Source organism: Eleutherodactylus coqui, chromosome 1, assembly GCF_035609145.1.
Source record: "Eleutherodactylus coqui strain aEleCoq1 chromosome 1, aEleCoq1.hap1, whole genome shotgun sequence".
Taxonomy (NCBI): domain Eukaryota; kingdom Metazoa; phylum Chordata; class Amphibia; order Anura; family Eleutherodactylidae; genus Eleutherodactylus; species Eleutherodactylus coqui.
The window spans coordinates 172,149,551-172,168,639 of NC_089837.1; the positions used below are offsets into that span (position 1 = coordinate 172,149,551).

The 19,089-nt window shown below is 49.2% G+C and overlaps 2 long non-coding RNA genes across 3 annotated transcripts in view; one reads left to right on the forward strand and one right to left on the reverse strand.

Annotated features, from left to right (window-relative positions):
- LOC136628087 (uncharacterized) overlaps positions 1-15,195 on the reverse strand; it is a 90,457-nt gene extending 75,262 nt beyond the window's left edge. Inside the window, exons 1-3 of one of the 2 annotated variants that reach the window (XR_010792851.1) lie at positions 15,058-15,195; positions 6,086-6,231; positions 4,915-4,995 (exon numbers count right to left, since the gene is read on the reverse strand). This is a non-coding gene — a long non-coding RNA (uncharacterized lncRNA). Of the gene's footprint in view, positions 1-4,914; positions 4,996-6,085; positions 6,232-15,057 lie in introns of those variants that run through there. The other variant, XR_010792849.1, reaches the window with a different exon arrangement.
- The window catches only part of LOC136628082 (uncharacterized), a 407,320-nt gene that overhangs the window by 253,970 nt on the left and 134,261 nt on the right, over positions 1-19,089 (forward strand). The gene's annotated exons all lie outside the window — the stretch shown is intronic.

Genomic DNA, 19,089 nt, shown 5'->3' on the forward strand with positions numbered 1-19,089 from the left:
CTATGCCGCCAACCGCAGAGTCTTTGCCCTTAGGGAGACGCGCGCATTTTACTTATCACAACGGAACGCAAAATTCGTGCCGAAATATTAGCTCCGCGTGCTGAAAACCCCGAAAGAGCCAACCGAAATTAACCGTTAGGAGATTGCCATTGGAAAAACAGTGGCTTTGTCACCTGCCTATCTGCTTATTCCACCAGCTCCTTAGCGTGCGTCACTAAGCAAGCGCTGCGATTGACTGACACTGTAGCTTTACGGTTAGTGTAGCACCACCCGCAAGGCGATTCATTATGGGCATCTCAAAGCAGCCACAGGCCCGGGCCCGGGGTAACGGCTCCAAATTGGCATTAGAACACAGTGCGGCCGGTGGCTCTGCAGCTGAACCCCAGGGGCCTGAAAACTGAAAGCATTGTCGGAAGGGAGCTGATGACGGCTCATCTGTCAGAGGTGGTACAACAGTGAACTGGAGCCTCCGTGCCCAACCGTATCCCATCTTCTATGAAAGCTGAAGCAACAGGGCACTAGAGAGTCCATGCCAGCCCGTATGACATCTTGCATCCAAGCAAAAGGTGGGCCTGCTTAGCACTAGAGCATCCATGCCCCCCGGGATCACATCTCGTATCCAAGCTAAAGGCGGTGAAACAGGCTGCTGCAGCTACCTTCCCCTTCTCCCACCCCCGTATCACATCTTATACGAAAGCTGGAGGTGTCCCAGCAGGGCACTAGGGATTCCATGCCCGCCCGTGTCACATTCTGAATCCAAGCAAGAGGTGGCCCAACTTAGCCCTACAGCATCCAGGCCCCACCACACCGTAGCACATCTTGTATCCAAGCTAGAGGCGGTACGGCAGGGTACCAGAGCCTCCACGCCTGTCTATATGCCATCTTGTTTCCAAGCTAGACACTGGACCAGGATTATAGATGTAAACGGGCACCTGGTTACATTGTGAGCCTCGTGTGGCGCAGAGCATTAGGGCAGCAGTACGCAGTGCTAAGCTCTCGCTTCACGACCTGAGATGTGCGGGTTCAAACCCCGTGTACGTCAGGTAGCCGGCTCAGGGTCGACTCAGCCTTCTGTCCTTCCGAGGTCGGTGCAATGAGTACCCGGTACCCACTGGGGGGTAGAGTGACAGCTAAAGTCGTATACCACCATCGCGACTAGGCGGATTACTGCCCGGCGCGCTCTACTTTTACCTTAGTGGCCTAGGCTTCCTACCACACCCGACCCTCTGGGCTCTGTAACAAATTAACCGCTCATTTCACAGCCTTTTACTCTAATTAGAGAAGAATTCAAAACCGACAAAACTCAAACCATCACAGCACAACATAGTTCCGTTACACACTGCAATCTCCCTACCGCACTCCCGTGGACGTCCATTTAAGCCAAACAGTTTGCACATACAGAAGACCAGAGAAAATCATTACAGGCCTCTTACATTCTACACATGTCGCCAAGGCGCCATTTTTACCCGGAACCCGAACGCTGCATTGCCCACCACGCTGTTAGCCACCAAAAACGTAGGTGGCTATGGGTGACGCTGACCCTCACCTGGCTTGGCTCGCCGAGCCTCACAGCTCCACTGCCGCACCCCCTTGCCGTTGTGGCGGTTGACCCATAGTACCGCCCAATCGTGACTGTAAACCTGAGCGCTATCTCTATGCCGCCAACCGCAGAGTCTTTGCCCTTAGGGAGACGCGCGCATTTTACTTATCACAACGGAACGCAAAATTCGTGCCGAAATATTAGCTCCGCGTGCTGAAAACCCCGAAAGAGCCAACCGAAATTAACCGTTAGGAGATTGCCATTGGAAAAACAGTGGCTTTGTCACCTGCCTATCTGCTTATTCCACCAGCTCCTTAGCGTGCGTCACTAAGCAAGCGCTGCGATTGACTGACACTGTAGCTTTACGGTTAGTGTAGCACCACCCGCAAGGCGATTCATTATGGGCATCTCAAAGCAGCCACAGGCCCGGGCCCGGGGTAACGGCTCCACGCCTTCTGTCCTTCCGAGGTCGGTGCAATGAGTACCCAGAACCCACTGGGGGGTAGAGTGACAGCTAAAGTCGTATACCACCATCGCGACTAGGCGGATTACTGCCCGGCGCGCTCTACTTTTACCTTAGTGGCCTAGGCTTCCTACCACACCCGACCCTCTGGGCTCTGTAACAAATTAACCGCTCATTTCACAGCCTTTTACTCTAATTAGAGAAGAATTCAAAACCGACAAAACTCAAACCATCACAGCACAACATAGTTCCGTTACACACTGCAATCTCCCTACCGCACTCCCGTGGACGTCCATTTAACCCAAACAGTTTGCACATACAGAAGACCAGAGAAAATCATTACAGGCCTCTTACATTCTGCACATGTCGCCAAGGCGCCATTTTTACCCGGAACCCGAACGCTGCATTGCCCACCACGCTGTTAGCCACCAAAAACGTAGGTGGCTATGGGTGACGCTGACCCTCACCTGGCTTGGCTCGCCGAGCCTCACAGCTCCACTGCCGCACCCCCTTGCCGTTGTGGCGGTTGACCCATAGTACCGCCCAATCGTGACTGTAAACCTGAGCGCTATCTCTATGCCGCCAACCGCAGAGTCTTTGCCCTTAGGGAGACGCGCGCATTTTACTTATCACAACGGAACGCAAAATTCGTGCCGAAATATTAGCTCCGCGTGCTGAAAACCCCGAAAGAGCCAACCGAAATTAACCGTTAGGAGATTGCCATTGGAAAAACAGTGGCTTTGTCACCTGCCTATCTGCTTATTCCACCAGCTCCTTAGCGTGCGTCACTAAGCAAGCGCTGCGATTGACTGACACTGTAGCTTTACGGTTAGTGTAGCACCACCCGCAAGGCGATTCATTATGGGCATCTCAAAGCAGCCACAGGCCCGGGCCCGGGGTAACGGCTCCACGCCTTCTGTCCTTCCGAGGTCGGTGCAATGAGTACCCAGTACCCACTGGGGGGTAGAGTGACAGCTAAAGTCGTATACCACCATCGCGACTAGGCGGATTACTGCCCGGCGCGCTCTACTTTTACCTTAGTGGCCTAGGCTTCCTACCACACCCGACCCTCTGGGCTCTGTAACAAATTAACCGCTCATTTCACAGCCTTTTACTCTAATTAGAGAAGAATTCAAAACCGACAAAACTCAAACCATCACAGCACAACATAGTTCCGTTACACACTGCAATCTCCCTACCGCACTCCCGTGGACGTCCATTTAACCCAAACAGTTTGCACATACAGAAGACCAGAGAAAATCATTACAGGCCTCTTACATTCTGCACATGTCGCCAAGGCGCCATTTTTACCCGGAACCCGAACGCTGCATTGCCCACCACGCTGTTAGCCACCAAAAACGTAGGTGGCTATGGGTGACGCTGACCCTCACCTGGCTTGGCTCGCCGGGCCTCACAGCTCCACTGCCGCACCCCCTTGCCGTTGTGGCGGTTGACCCATAGTACCGCCCAATCGTGACTGTAAACCTGAGCGCTATCTCTATGCCGCCAACCGCAGAGTCTTTGCCCTTAGGGAGACGCGCGCATTTTACTTATCACAACGGAACGCAAAATTCGTGCCGAAATATTAGCTCCGCGTGCTGAAAACCCCGGAAGAGCCAACCGAAATTACCGCACAACATAGTTCCGTTACACACTGCAATTTCCCTACCGCACTCCCGTGGACGTCCATTTAACCAATTCAAATTGGGTCAGTAGTTTACCTGGGTCAACACACCGCAGGTTTCGCAAGACACTCTACAAGCACCAGTTAGTAGATACTTGGAGAATCATTCATCCTTCCACTAAAGACTAAACTTTCTTTTCTCGTCCACACAACTCCTATTCCAGAAAAGACTATTTCCTGATCCAACATGCTTGCCTCCCTTACATCACATCAGCACACATGGACAACATCTCTTTCTCAAACCCCATGCTTATCTCGTTCTCGCTTTCTCTCCCTTCACTACACGATAGGACGTGGCAGTGGCGTCTTAATGATTCACTCATACAAGATCCATTGATTGCTAGGAGATACAAGATGCCCTAGAAGAATATTTTAGCAATATTGCGTCCCAGAAACTGCCCTGCTTTCAGTTTGGGAGGCCCATAAGTGAGTTATTCGCGGTTCCCTCATTAGTATTGATTATAGAATTAAAAAAAGGACAAAGGGGCCCAACTCAAACCTCTTGAGCCATTTCCAGACCTTAAAGGCAGTTCATAAACAAACCCTAGATACAGGGACGGGATGTGAGTTAGCACAATTAAAAGACAAAGTACATTTACTGTCCATGTCACATGCTAAAGGCTGTTTTACAAAATGTATGAGACACTTCTACAAATTGGGTAACAAACCCAGCCGCACTCTCGCCAGCGCCCTGAGGAAGGAGAGGTCTCGTTCCTACATACCACTTGCACATCAGGAAGTAACCTCCATTTGTATACCCCAGATAGCAAAGGTGTTTTGAGACTATCAGTCCTTATATAACTTATCACCACCCGTGTCAGAGAAGGAGCATACTTGACATAGAGCAACAGTCCATTTTTATCTTCTAAATTCAGGACTGCCTCATCTCTCTTGAGAGGCAGTTCAGTCTCTAGAAACTCCCATCTCACCAGAAGAGCTAGCTCTTACATTAAAAGAATCGCAGACAGGGAAAGCTCCCGGCCCAGATGGGTTCACCCCATCATACTAGAAGACCTTTTCGAATGCCCTGTCCCCCATTTCCTGCGGGCCGTCAACTCCCTCACTGCAGGCACCAATCTACCTGAGAGACCCTGAAAGCTTTCCTTATGGTGATTCCGAAAGAGGGAAAAGATTCCTGCGAATTCCAGAGCTATCGTTTGGTAATTGTACACCCCTTTAAAACCTCAGTTATTCCAATTAACTATTAGGTTTGGAGATTACCTTGAGACCATACTGCAAAAACAGCATCTTTGAGTAAGAAAGGAGTCTTTATTTGGTTCACCCAATATCTGGGACAGAGACGTCGGCCTAAGAAAGACAGATGTACACAATGCAGATATACAGATTATCATATAGACGTGTTAGATCTGATCCTATGGTCATCTGCCTTCATATCATCTGCCTTCTCTTCTACTGTCCACAGGTTTTTCTATTGAACAATTAACCCCACTGCCCCCAAACCACCATTTAAGCGTTTCGATTCCACGTCACTGGGTCATCTGTCCCCAGTGACATCCCATCTACAGGGCACATAATCTAGTAGTGGGCCTGTTCATGGGAGTTCACTAATGACAATCCATTCTGTTTTGGGGTCTGACACTGGCTCTAACAGTCACATTGGTAAACCACCAAATGACTGCTGCAGCTGATGTAAAACAGACTGGCCATAAGGGCAATGGGGAAAAGGGGGCATGAAGCAGCCGGTGAGCAGAGAGGGAAGTATTCATTTTACTATTACCTCACCCCCTCCTTCCAGTGCCACCAATATTTGATTATTAGGAAAAACCCTTTAATATGAAGAAGCAAGATTGGAGGGAATGCAGAATAAAGCAACATTGGGGGTACTTGCATTCTGTACTGTGGGGAGAATAAAAATATATATTAAATATAATACATATCAGCATTGTCTTCACAAAACAGCAGAAGATTACTGCTTCCATTTTTTTTATTGTAGTGGTGTTAAAGAAATTAGAAAAGAATGTATACAAAGGCAGACATAGCCTTTAGGAAGAACTCCCATGCATACAACGTCCCTGGCACCTTCCTCGGGTTGCCTGTAAAGAAGTGTAAGCCCTGGCAACTGAACTTTTAAAGAACTATAGCGCCCCTCCATTTACTAACATGTGATCAGCATTGGCGGTTTTCAAAGAAACCTTTCACGCAGCTGAAATTCAACACGTCCAATCCTTTTTTGTTTGCAGGGGAATAAGCTTATTGCCCTCTCCCCATCCAGAACACAAGCACGGTCGGCAGAGCCACAAATGGTTATGTAAAAGTGTGGGGGGGGGGTCAAGACAGATAGCCGTTGGCCAAATGAGCTTGTTTAGCATACGACTGTCCGAAATGTATGGTCAGCTCTATGTGGTGCAGAAGCAATGGCAAGACATTTCTCACTTACCCATCCGCCACCTGAACAAGTGCAGATACCACTGGCTCCATCCACCGGTCAGGAACAGACTATCAGTCTCCAACAGATCCTCTGCCAGATGCAGTCTGACTGGACAAGCGTGGTCAGGCGAGGTAACAGCACATTAAACAGCTCCCCTGTAATAAAGAGGCAGAACATGGTTATCCCATCCACCTTCAAGGGATGTTCCCTAATTACAGGATACTTCTGATCAGCCAAGTTAGTACTTAAAGGGGTTGTCCCGCTGCCCAAACTGATTTTTTTCCCATTAATGCCCTGTAGAGTAGAAGCATCACACACCACAGCTCTACCCATAAAAAACGATATTTTGCTCACCTTTTTATTCCTTTTCTTCCCCTTATAAAGCTGGCCTGAAGGATTTTTTAAAGATGGCGTCGCTGGGTAGTCCCCATGATGCACTGCTGCCTCTCTCTCCCCAGTGTGCGCGCTCCCAATGACACCGGTCACATGACTGGAGGACCGGCGTCATAATGGAGACGCACGCTTCATTGCTTTGAATGGAGCCGTCAGCCGGCCGGCTCCATTCAAAGCAATGAGAGGGCAGGGAGAGTAATGCGATGTCCTGTTACTGCTGTGACAGCTGTAGCAGGAGATTCCTTCATCTCCCCAGCATGTCCCCTTATCACTGGACACTGTGACAGCAGTGTCCCAGTATCCAGTAATGAGGGGACATGCTGGGGAGATGAAGGAATCTCCTGCTACAGCTGTCACAGCAGTAGGAGCAGATCGTGATCTCTAGCAGTACTTTCAATAGCAGAGGATCGCAATCCTCTGCTATTGAAAGTGAAAGGAGCACCAAACATGCCCTACACACACATGCCCCCCCCCTCACAGTGCCCAAACAGTACACCCCCTCAGTGCCCCCACCACACACATGCCCCTCCACAGTGTAACCCTCCACAGTGCACCCCCCCAGTGTCCCCCTCAACCCCGCAAGAAGTCTATGTGACAGCACCCCCCACAGCGACAAGTCTATGTGACAGCACCCCCCACAGCGACAAGTCTATGTGACAGCACCCCCCACAGCGACAAGTCTATGTGACAGCACCCCCCGCAGCGACAAGTCTATGTGACAGCACCCCCCACAGCGACAAGTCTATGTGACAGCACCCCCCACAGCGACAAGTCTATGTGACAGCACCCCCCACAGCGACAAGTCTATGTGACAGCACCCCCCACAGCGACAAGTCTATGTGACAGCACCCCCCACAGCGACAAGTCTATGTGACAGCACCCCCCACAGCGACAAGTCTATGTGACAGCACCCCCCACAGCGACAAGTCTATGTGACAGCACCCCCCACAGCGACAAGTCTATGTGACAGCACCCCCCACAGCGACAAGTCTATGTGACAGCACGCCCCACAGCGACAAGTCTATGTGACAGCACGCCCCACAGTGACAAGTCTATGTGACACCACGTCCCACAGTGACAAGTCTATGACAGCACACCCCACAGCGACAAGTCTATGTGACAGCACACCCCACAGCGACAAGTCTATGTGACAGCACCCCCCACAGCGACAAGTCTATGTGACAGCACCCCCCACAGCGACAAGTCTATGTGACAGCACACCCAACAGCGACAAGTCTATGTGACAGCACACCCAACAGCGACAAGTCTATGTGACAGCACACCCAACAGCGACAAGTCTATGTGACAGCACCCCACAGCGACAAGTCTATGTGACAGCACCCAACAGCGACAAGTCTATGTGACACCACACCCACCCCAACAAAAGTCTATGTGACAGCACACCCCACAGCGACAAGTCCATGTGACAGCAAACAGCACAGCGACAAGTCCATGTGACAGCAAACAGCACAGCGACAAGTCTATGTGACAGCAAACAGCACAGCGACAAATCTATGTGACAGCAAACAGCACAGCGACAAGTCTATGTGACAGCAAACAGCACAGCGACAAGTCTATGTGACAGCAAACAGCACAGCGACAAGTCTATGTGACAGCAAACAGCACAGCGACAAGTCTATGTGACACCACACCCACCCCAACAAAAGTCTATGTGACAGCACACCCAACATCGACAAGTCTATGTGACAGCACACCCAACATCGACAAGTCTATGTGACAGCACACCCAACATCGACAAGTCTATGTGACAGCACACCCAACATCGACAAGTCTATGTGACAGCACACCCAACATCGACAAGTCTATGTGACAGCACACCCAACATCGACAAGTCTATGTGACAGCACACCCAACATCGACAAGTCTATGTGACAGCACACCCAACATCGACAAGTCTATGTGAAAGCACACCCAACAGCGACAAGTCTATGTGACAGCACACCCCACAGCGACAAGTCTATGTGACAGCACACCCCACAGCGACAAGTCTATGTGACAGCACACCCCACAGCGACAAGTCTATGTGACAGCACACCCCACAGCGACAAGTCTATGTGACAGCACACCCCACAGCGACAAGTCTATGTGACAGCACACCCCACAGCGACAAGTCTATGTGACAGCACACCCCACAGCGACAAGTCTATGTGACAGCACACCCCACAGCGACAAGTCTATGTGACAGCACACCCCACAGCGACAAGTCTATGTGACAGCACACCCCACAGCGACAAGTCTATGTGACAGCACACCCCACAGCGACAAGTCTATGTGACAGCACACCCCACAGCGACAAGTCTATGTGACAGCACACCCCACAGCGACAAGTCTATGTGACAGCACACCCCACAGCGACAAGTCTATGTGACAGCACACCCCACAGCGACAAGTCTATGTGACAGCACACCCCACAGCGACAAGTCTATGTGACAGCACACCCCACAGCGACAAGTCTATGTGACAGCACACCCCACAGCGACAAGTCTATGTGACAGCACACCCAACAGCGACAAGTCTATGTGACAGCACACCCAACAGCGACAAGTCTATGTGACAGCACCCCACAGCGACAAGTCTATGTGACAGCACACCCCACAGCGACAAGTCTATGTGACAGCACACCCCACAGCGACAAGTCTATGTGACAGCACACCCCACAGCGACAAGTCTATGTGACAGCACACCCCACAGCGACAAGTCTATGTGACAGCACTCCCGACAGCGACAAGTCTATGTGACAGCACTCCCGACAGCGACAAGTCTATGTGACAGCACTCCCGACAGCGACAAGTCTATGTGACAGCACACCCGACAGCGACAAGTCTATGTGACAGCACACCCGACAGCGACAAGTCTATGTGACAGCACACCCGACAGCGACAAGTCTATGTGACAGCACACCCGACAGCGACAAGTCTATGTGACAGCACTCCCGACAGCGACAAGTCTATGTGACAGCACACCCACCCCAACAAAAGTCTATGTGACAGCACACCCCACAGCGACAAGTCTATGTGACAGCACACCCCACAGCGACAAGTCTATGTGACAGCACACCCCACAGCGACAAGTCTATGTGACAGCACACCCCACAGCGACAAGTCTATGTGACAGCACACCCCACAGCGACAAGTCTATGTGACAGCACACCCAACAGCGACAAGTCTATGTGACAGCACACCCAACAGCGACAAGTCTATGTGACAGCACACCCCACAGCGACAAGTCTATGTGACAGCACACCCCACAGCGACAAGTCTATGTGACAGCAAACAGCACAGTGACAAGTCTATGTGACAGCACCCCCAACCCACAAGAAGTCTATGTGACAGCACACCCCACAGCGACAAGTCTATGTGACAGCATACCGCACAGCGACAAGTCTATGTGACAGCACACCGCACAGCGACAAGTCTATGTGACAGCACACCGCACAGCGACAAGTCTATGTGACAGCACACCGCACAGCGACAAGTCTATGTGAGAGCACAGCCACAGCGACAAGTCTATGTGAGAGCACAGCCACAGCGACAAGTCTATGTGACAGCACACCCAACAGCGACAAGTCTACGTGACAGCACCCCACAGCGACAAGTCTATGTGACAGCACCCAACAGCGACAAGTCTATGTGACACCACACCCACCCCAACAAAAGTCTATGTGACAGCACACCCCACAGCGACAAGTCCATGTGACAGCAAACAGCACAGCGACAAGTCTATGTGACAGCAAACAGCACAGCGACAAGTCTATGTGACAGCAAACAGCACAGCGACAAGTCTATGTGACAGCAAACAGCACAGCGACAAGTCTATGTGACAGCAAACAGCACAGCGACAAGTCTATGTGACAGCAAACAGCACAGCGACAAGTCTATGTGACAGCAAACAGCACAGCGACAAGTCTATGTGACAGCAAACAGCACAGCGACAAGTCTATGTGACAGCAAACAGCACAGCGACAAGTCTATGTGACAGCAAACAGCACAGCGACAAGTCTATGTGACAGCCAACAGCACAGCGACAAGTCTATGTGACACCACACCCCACAGCGACAAGTCTATGTGACAGCACACCCAACATCGACAAGTCTATGTGACAGCACACCCAACATCGACAAGTCTATGTGACAGCACACCCAACATCGACAAGTCTATGTGACAGCACACCCAACATCGACAAGTCTATGTGACAGCACACCCAACATCGACAAGTCTATGTGACAGCACACCCAACATCGACAAGTCTATGTGACAGCACACCCAACATCGACAAGTCTATGTGACAGCACACCCAACATCGACAAGTCTATGTGACAGCACACCCAACATCGACAAGTCTATGTGACAGCACACCCAACATCGACAAGTCTATGTGACAGCACACCCAACATCGACAAGTCTATGTGACAGCACACCCAACATCGACAAGTCTATGTGACAGCACACCCAACATCGACAAGTCTATGTGACAGCACACCCAACATCGACAAGTCTATGTGACAGCACACCCAACATCGACAAGTCTATGTGACAGCACACCCAACATCGACAAGTCTATGTGACAGCACACCCAACATCGACAAGTCTATGTGACAGCACACCCAACATCGACAAGTCTATGTGACAGCACACCCAACATCGACAAGTCTATGTGACAGCACACCCAACATCGACAAGTCTATGTGACAGCACACCCAACATCGACAAGTCTATGTGACAGCACACCCAACATCGACAAGTCTATGTGACAGCACACCCAACATCGACAAGTCTATGTGACAGCACACCCAACATCGACAAGTCTATGTGACAGCACACCCAACATCGACAAGTCTATGTGACAGCACACCCAACATCGACAAGTCTATGTGACAGCACACCCAACATCGACAAGTCTATGTGAAAGCACACCCAACATCGACAAGTCTATGTGAAAGCACACCCAACATCGACAAGTCTATGTGACAGCACAACCCACAGCGACAAGTCTATGTGACAGCACACCCCACAGCGAAAAGTCTATGTGACAGCACACCCCACAGCGACAAGTCTATGTGACAGCACACCCCACAGCGACAAGTCTATGTGACAGCACACCCCACAGCGACAAGTCTATGTGACAGCACACCCCACAGCGACAAGTCTATGTGACAGCACACCCCACAGCGACAAGTCTATGTGACAGCACACCCCACAGCGACAAGTCTATGTGACAGCACACCCCACAGCGACAAGTCTATGTGACAGCACACCCCACAGCGACAAGTCTATGTGACAGCACACCCCACAGCGACAAGTCTATGTGACAGCACACCCCACAGCGACAAGTCTATGTGACAGCACACCCCACAGCGACAAGTCTATGTGACAGCAAACAGCACAGCGACAAGTCTATGTGACAGCAAACAGCACAGCGACAAGTCTATGTGACAGCAAACAGCACAGTGACAAGTCTATGTGACAGCAAACAGCACAGTGACAAGTCTATGTGACAGCACACCCAACAGCGACAAGTCTATGTGACAGCACACCCCACAGCGACAAGTCTATGTGACAGCACACCCCACAGCGACAAGTCTATGTGACAGCACACCCCACAGCGACAAGTCTATGTGACAGCACACCCCACAGCGACAAGTCTATGTAACAGCACCCAAAAGCGACAAGTCTATGTAACAGCACCCAAAAGCGACAAGTCTATGTAACAGCACCCAAAAGCGACAAGTCTATGTGGCAGCAAACAGCAGAATGACAAGTCTATGTGACAGCAAACAGCACAGTGACAAGTCTATGTGACAGCAAACAGCACAGTGTCAAGTCTATGTGACAGCACCCCCACCCCACAGCGACAAGTCTATGTGACAGCACACCCCACAGCGACAAGTCTATGTGACAGCACACCCACCCAACAGCGACAAGTCTATGTGACAGCACACCCACCCCACAGCGACAAGTCTATGTGACAGCACACCCACCCCACAGCGACAAGTCTATGTGACAGCACACCCACCCCACAGCGACAAGTCTATGTGACAGCACACCCACCCAACATCGACAAGTCTATGTGACAGCACACCCACCCAACATCGACAAGTCTATGTGACAGCACACCCCACAGCGACAAGTCTATCTGACAGCACACCCCACAGCGACAAGTCTACGTGACAGTACACCCCACAGCGACAAGTCTACCTGACAGCACACCCAACAGCGACAAGTCTACCTGACAGCACACCCCACAGCGACCAGTCTACGTAACAGCACCCAACAGCGACAAGTCTATGTGGCAGCAAACAGCAGAATGACAAGTCTATGTGACAGCAAACAGCACAGTGACAAGTCTATGTGACAGCAAACAGCACAGTGACAAGTCTATGTGACAGCAAACAGCACAGTGACAAGTCTATGTGACAGCAAACAGCACAGTGACAAGTCTATGTGACAGCAAACAGCACAGTGACAAGTCTATGTGACAGCAAACAGCACAGTGACAAGTCTATGTGACAGCAAACAGCACAGTGTCAAGTCTATGTGACAGCAAACAGCACAGTGTCAAGTCTATGTGACAGCACCCCCCAAAGCGACAAGTCTATGTGACAGCACACCCACCCCACAGCGACAAGTCTATGTGACAGCACACCCACCCCACAGCGACAAATCTATGTGACAGCACACCCCACAGCGACAAATCTATGTGACAGCACACCCCACAGCGACAAATCTATGTGACAGCACACCCCACAGCGACAAGTCTAAGTGACAGCACACCCCACAGCGACAAATCTATGTGACAGCACACCCCACAGCGACAAGTCTAAGTGACAGCACACCCCACAGCGACAAGTCAAAGTGACAGCACACCCCACAGCGACAAGTCTAAGTGACAGCACACCCCACAGCGACGAGTCTATGTGACAGCACCCCACAGCGACAAGTCTATGTGACAGCACCCAACAGAGACAAGTCTATGTGACAGCACCCAACAGAGACAAGTCTATGTGACAGCACCCAACAGCGACAAGTCTATGTGACAGCACCCAACAGCGACAAGTCTATGTGACAGCACCCAACAGCGACAAGTCTATGTGACAGCACCAAACAGCGACAAGTCTATGTGACAGCACCAAACAGCGACAAGTCTATGTGACAGCAAACAGCAGAGCGACAAGTCTATGTGACAGCAAACAGCAGAGCGACAAGTCTATGTGACAGCAAACAGCAGAGCGACAAGTCTATGTGACAGCAAACAGCAGAGCGACAATTCTATGTGACAGCAAACAGCAGAGCGACAAGTCTATGTGACAGCAAACAGCAGAGCGACAAGTCTATGTGACAGCAAACAGCAGAGCGACAAGTCTATGTGACAGCAAACAGCACAGCGACACGTCTATGTGACAGCAAACAGCACAGCGACCAGTCTATGTGACAGCAAACAGCACAGCGACACGTCTATGTGACAGCAAACAGCACAGCGACACGTCTATGTGACAGCAAACAGCACAGCGACCAGTCTATGTGACAGCAAACAGCACAGCGACAAGTCTATGTGACAGCACACCCCACCCCCGCAAGAAGTCTATGTGACAGCACCCAACAGCAACAAGTCTGTGACAGCACACCCACCCCAACAAAAGTGCATGTGACAGCACACCCCACAGCGACAAGTCTATGTGACAGCACACCCCACAGCGACAAGTCTATGTGACAGCACACCCCACAGCGACAAGTCTATGTGACAGCACACCCCACAGCGACAAGTCTATGTGACAGCACACCCCACAGCGACAAGTCTATGTGACAGCACACCCCACAGCGACAAGTCTATGTGACAGCACACCCCACAGCGACAAGTCTATGTGACAGCACACCCCACAGCGACAAGTCTATGTGACAGCACACCCCACAGCGACAAGTCTATGTGACAGCACACCCCACAGCGACAAGTCTATGTGACAGCAAACAGCACAGCGACAAGTCTATGTGACAGCAAACAGCAGAGCGACAAGTCTATGTGACAGCAAACAGCAGAGCGACCAGTCTATGTGACAGCAAACAGCAAAGCGACCAGTCTATGTGACAGCAAACAGCAAAGCGACCAGTCTATGTGACAGCAAACAGCACAGCGACCAGTCTATGTGACAGCAAACAGCACAGCGACCAGTCTATGTGACAGCAAACAGCACAGCGACCAGTCTATGTGACAGCAAACAGCACAGCGACAAGTCTGTGACAGCAAACAGCACAGCGACAAGTCTATGTGACAGCACACCCACCCCAACAAAAGTCTATGTGACAGCACACCCCACAGCGACAAATCTATGTGACAGCACCCCCACCCCACAAGAAGTCTATGTGAGAGCACCCAACAGCGACAAGTCTATGTAACAGAACACCCCACAGCAACAAGTCTATGTGACAGCACATCCCACAGCAAACAGCACAGCGACAAGTCTATGTGAAAGCATACCCACCCCCGCAAGAAGTCTATGTGACAGCACCCAAGAGCGACAAGTGACAGGCCGCCCGACTCCCGCACCCCCCCCCCCCCCCAGACCAGTGACTTACACATAAGGGCGGTCCGCCAGGGGAAGCTGCTCCTCTTCTGCCGAAGCCAGGGGAAGCTATTGCCATGGAGCAGGAGAAGACTGTGCATGCGCCTGCATCAGGCGCGTTCCCCAGGGACCTGACCAGCCAGGACCAGCTACTGCGCCTGTGTGACTGTTAGGAGAAGAGCCACCGCTGGACTGGTCGGAGCCAAGGCAACGGACTGGTAAATATAGGGGGGGGGGCCTCCGGATCAGGTAGGTATATATCTTCTGTATGGCATAATTACTGTAATGGAAATTATTTGATTGTAAGGTATTATAATAATTATATGAATTTAAAATGCGCAATGAGAGACACCATTGAAATATACCAGGAGAAGTTACTTCACAAACTAGGGACATATGTCTGGATGAGATAAGAATATCAAGAAGCTTCCACATGTTAGCTGAAGGGGCCCTAGGAATATCAAGATACTAAGGGAGGGGTTGACGCCTCACACTAAGACTAGAGAATAAAGTAGTTCATGAGCTGGATACACGTATGTGTATATATATATATATATATATATATATATATATATATGTATGTGTATGTATATATGAAGGTGCACATGTATGTGTGCCTATATGTATGTAGATGCGAGTATATAAGTAATATTTAAAATTACGCCACAGAGTCATATGAAAAGGACTACACAAAATGGCCGACCACATGCTTAGCTAAAGTACAAGGAACACATATGCTGAGATAAGATAAGGACTTCGAGCTACTTGGGCCTCTCAGCACTCCGTCAAGAGGTTATTCACTGCTGACTTGGAAGATTCTGGAAGGTAGGCAAATGAAGGATTAGAATGTATCCAGTGAATGCCATGTAATGTCTGAGAAGTAACCAATCAGAGGTCAGATTGAGAACTGTGCAAAGAACTATGATATTTCTTGTATTAATGAGGTGTAACCAATGGACACGAAGAAGGGTTAAGTTGACCTATGAGAAATGTTGGATTGGAAACTAACCAAAAAACTGCATAGTTAATTGTCCAATGATGCTGTGACACCCCAATGAAAGGGGGCTATAAATAAAGATGCCTGACATCGATTTGTTGGGAATTCTTTGATGGATCCATAACTGTGTGGGCTCTGTCATTTAATTCCTCCGTCATATGACGTACTGAACTCTAGGTGTGAGCAGCCCTACTGCACGGGTCACCTAGACTTCAGTCACAGGGTACACTCTGCTGTCCCTTATCAGGCTATCGCCGTAGCATGGGTCATATGACGTCATTCACAAGGTACACTCCGCTTTCCCTAGACGGCCATATATTTTTGCCGCAACATTACAAAGCACACATTTTATTACAAAGTGCTTTGTAAAAGCCATACAGACGTATAAAGAGCCATTTTGCACAGTTGGACAACCCCTTTAAACTCCATTCACATCTTGTTTTCGGCTCCATCCAAGGGTCCCGTTATGGCGTCCGTTTAAAACCCCCAAAAATGGCCATTATTGAAAACTGCTCAAATGGAGACCAATAGGCCTGTGTTACAGCAGGCTTCCATTCATTTCTGGCATTTTATGCCGAAAAGAACAGCGCAGTCCACCGTGCTATTCCCTCCAGCACAAAGTGCTAGAAGTTAACAGAAACCTGCAGAAACAGGGATCTACTGGTCTCAGTTTTAGCAGTTTTCAATAGCAGCCGGGACAGGTTCTGTCCAGGGGATCCATTTCCTTAGTAAACTTCCTTATATTAACTTTATTCTTAAACGGATTGGCTCAGAAAAGTCACTCCTATAGTATGAGTTGCTGCGGAAATCAGCTGCAACTCCTAGCAAACAGCCAATTTTGCTGCTGAAAGCCGACGCTGGCTGTTCATTGTAGAAGTAAACTGCAGCGGCTGCTTCTTCAGAGAAACGTAATACTACATGCTACGGTGGTCACATATTACATGGATGACCTGGTCTGCTGTAACTTAAATGCCAATATGGAAATGAGCCATCCTAGTGAGACAACTCCTTGTAAGAGACTGTCACCATCTTTTCAAACATCTCGGAGCACCAGGTAGTGACAGTCAGGCGGATTACAACGATACGTGTACTGCATGTATCTGTGCAGTAATTGGGGAGAAACGTGCATTGTATTAGTAGCAGCCAGACAGATGACTACAGGAAGTAGTCTCCCATTCATAAGCTGTAGCTAGACCACCCTGCTCTCTGGCCACTGATTGATCATGGTCTATCTATGTACAGTATTAGTCTGAAGCAGTTTATCAGTGGCTGGGGGCAGAGGTGTAACTAGAGGCTCATGGGCCCGGGTGCAGAAGTTTAGCTTGGGCCCCCCTCCCCATGCCCTTAGGCTAGATTTACAAGGGTGATCGCAAAATTGCAGCAATATTGCAGTTTTTCTCATAGAGCGTCAGCGATGCTTTTTTTCACAAAAACATCGCCGTCGTTTGCAGTTTTCATGCGAGAAAGACAATAGGAGTTTCTAATGTTAAAAATCGCATTGCACTAAAATCGCAAGTTCGTGCGATACGATAAAACGAAGGCTCCATAGGGAAACATGGGCGATAAAAAAGCGCAGAACGCACAAAGATAGGGCAGGCAGCGATTTGTTTTTCCCCACACAACATCACATCAGTGAAAACATCGAAAATGTGAAAGAAACCATTGAAAAGCCGGGGCTTCATAATTCTGCGTTATCACCCGTGTGAGACTGGTCTTGGGGTCTGTGCCCAAGTAGTGGAAAACAGCTCGTTTCAGTCGGCCGATCCGCACAAAATTTTGCATCAAAACCACAAAAGAAAATTGGAAGGGTGAAACCTGCTGCGGATACACATAAAACCTGCGCCAAAGCCTTCACCAATGGCGAGGATTTTGACATTTTTTTCTCATGTGGTTTTGATGCGGAACTTGTGTGAATTCTCCGCTGCGGACAATCTGCGCCATTTTACGCACTTGTGGCCACTCTCACACACAACGCTTTCTTACAGCGTTTACCGCGGCGTTTCAAACACTGCAGTAAACGCTGTACAACGCCTTCATTGATTTCAATGGAACTTGGCAGACTGACGTTCGGATGAGGCGTTTCTAACACCGCGACTTTCGAGAGCTGTCTGCTCTATTTTCATGTGTTTAAGCACTTTTTAACACCCCTCATCGCCCCTTATAATGGTGGGGTGCGTATAAATCGCAGTGTAGAGCTGTACAATGTGTTCTTAACCCCTTACTGACATGGCCTATTTTGGGCTTAAGGACGCAACGATTTTTGGCGGATTTTCATCTCCACTTTTTAAAAGCCATAACTTTTTTACTTTTCCGTCGACGCGGCCGTATAAGGGTTTGTTTTTTGCGTGACGAACTGTAGTTTTTGATGGTGCCATTTTTGGGTACATAGACTATGTTGTAAAACTTTTATAATTTTTTTTTTATAACAGGGAGAGAAAACGCATCAATTCTGCCATAGATTATTTTTTTACAGCGTTAATCATGCAGCATAAATGACACAATACATTTTTTCTGCGGGTCGGTACGATTACAACGATATCAAAATTCTTATATTTTCTTTAGGTTTTCCCACTTTTCTGCAATGAAAACCCTTTTTTTTCTAAATCGCTGCATTCAAAGTCCTCTAACATTTTTATTTTTCTATGTACGGAGCTCTGTGAGGGCTTATTTTTTCCGAGACGAGCTGTAGTTTCTATTGGTATCATTTTGGGGAATATATGGCTCTTTTGATCACGTTTATTGCATTTTTTGGGAGGCAAAATGCTAAAAATTAGCATTTTGCCTCTGTTTTTAAGCGTTTTTTTTTACGCTTTTTGCTATGCAGAATTAAAAGCGTGTTTAACTAATTGTACAAGTCGTTACGGACGCGTCGATACCAAATATGTGCCATTTTATTTATTTTTTTACCTTTTTTATGCCAATATGAGAAAAAGCATAAAACAAAAGGTGCTTTTTTACATTTTTCTTTTTTTCACATTTTTCTTTTCTTTTCTTTACACAACTTGTGTCCCTCCGAGGGACTTACAGCACAGCACTGATGATCGCTGT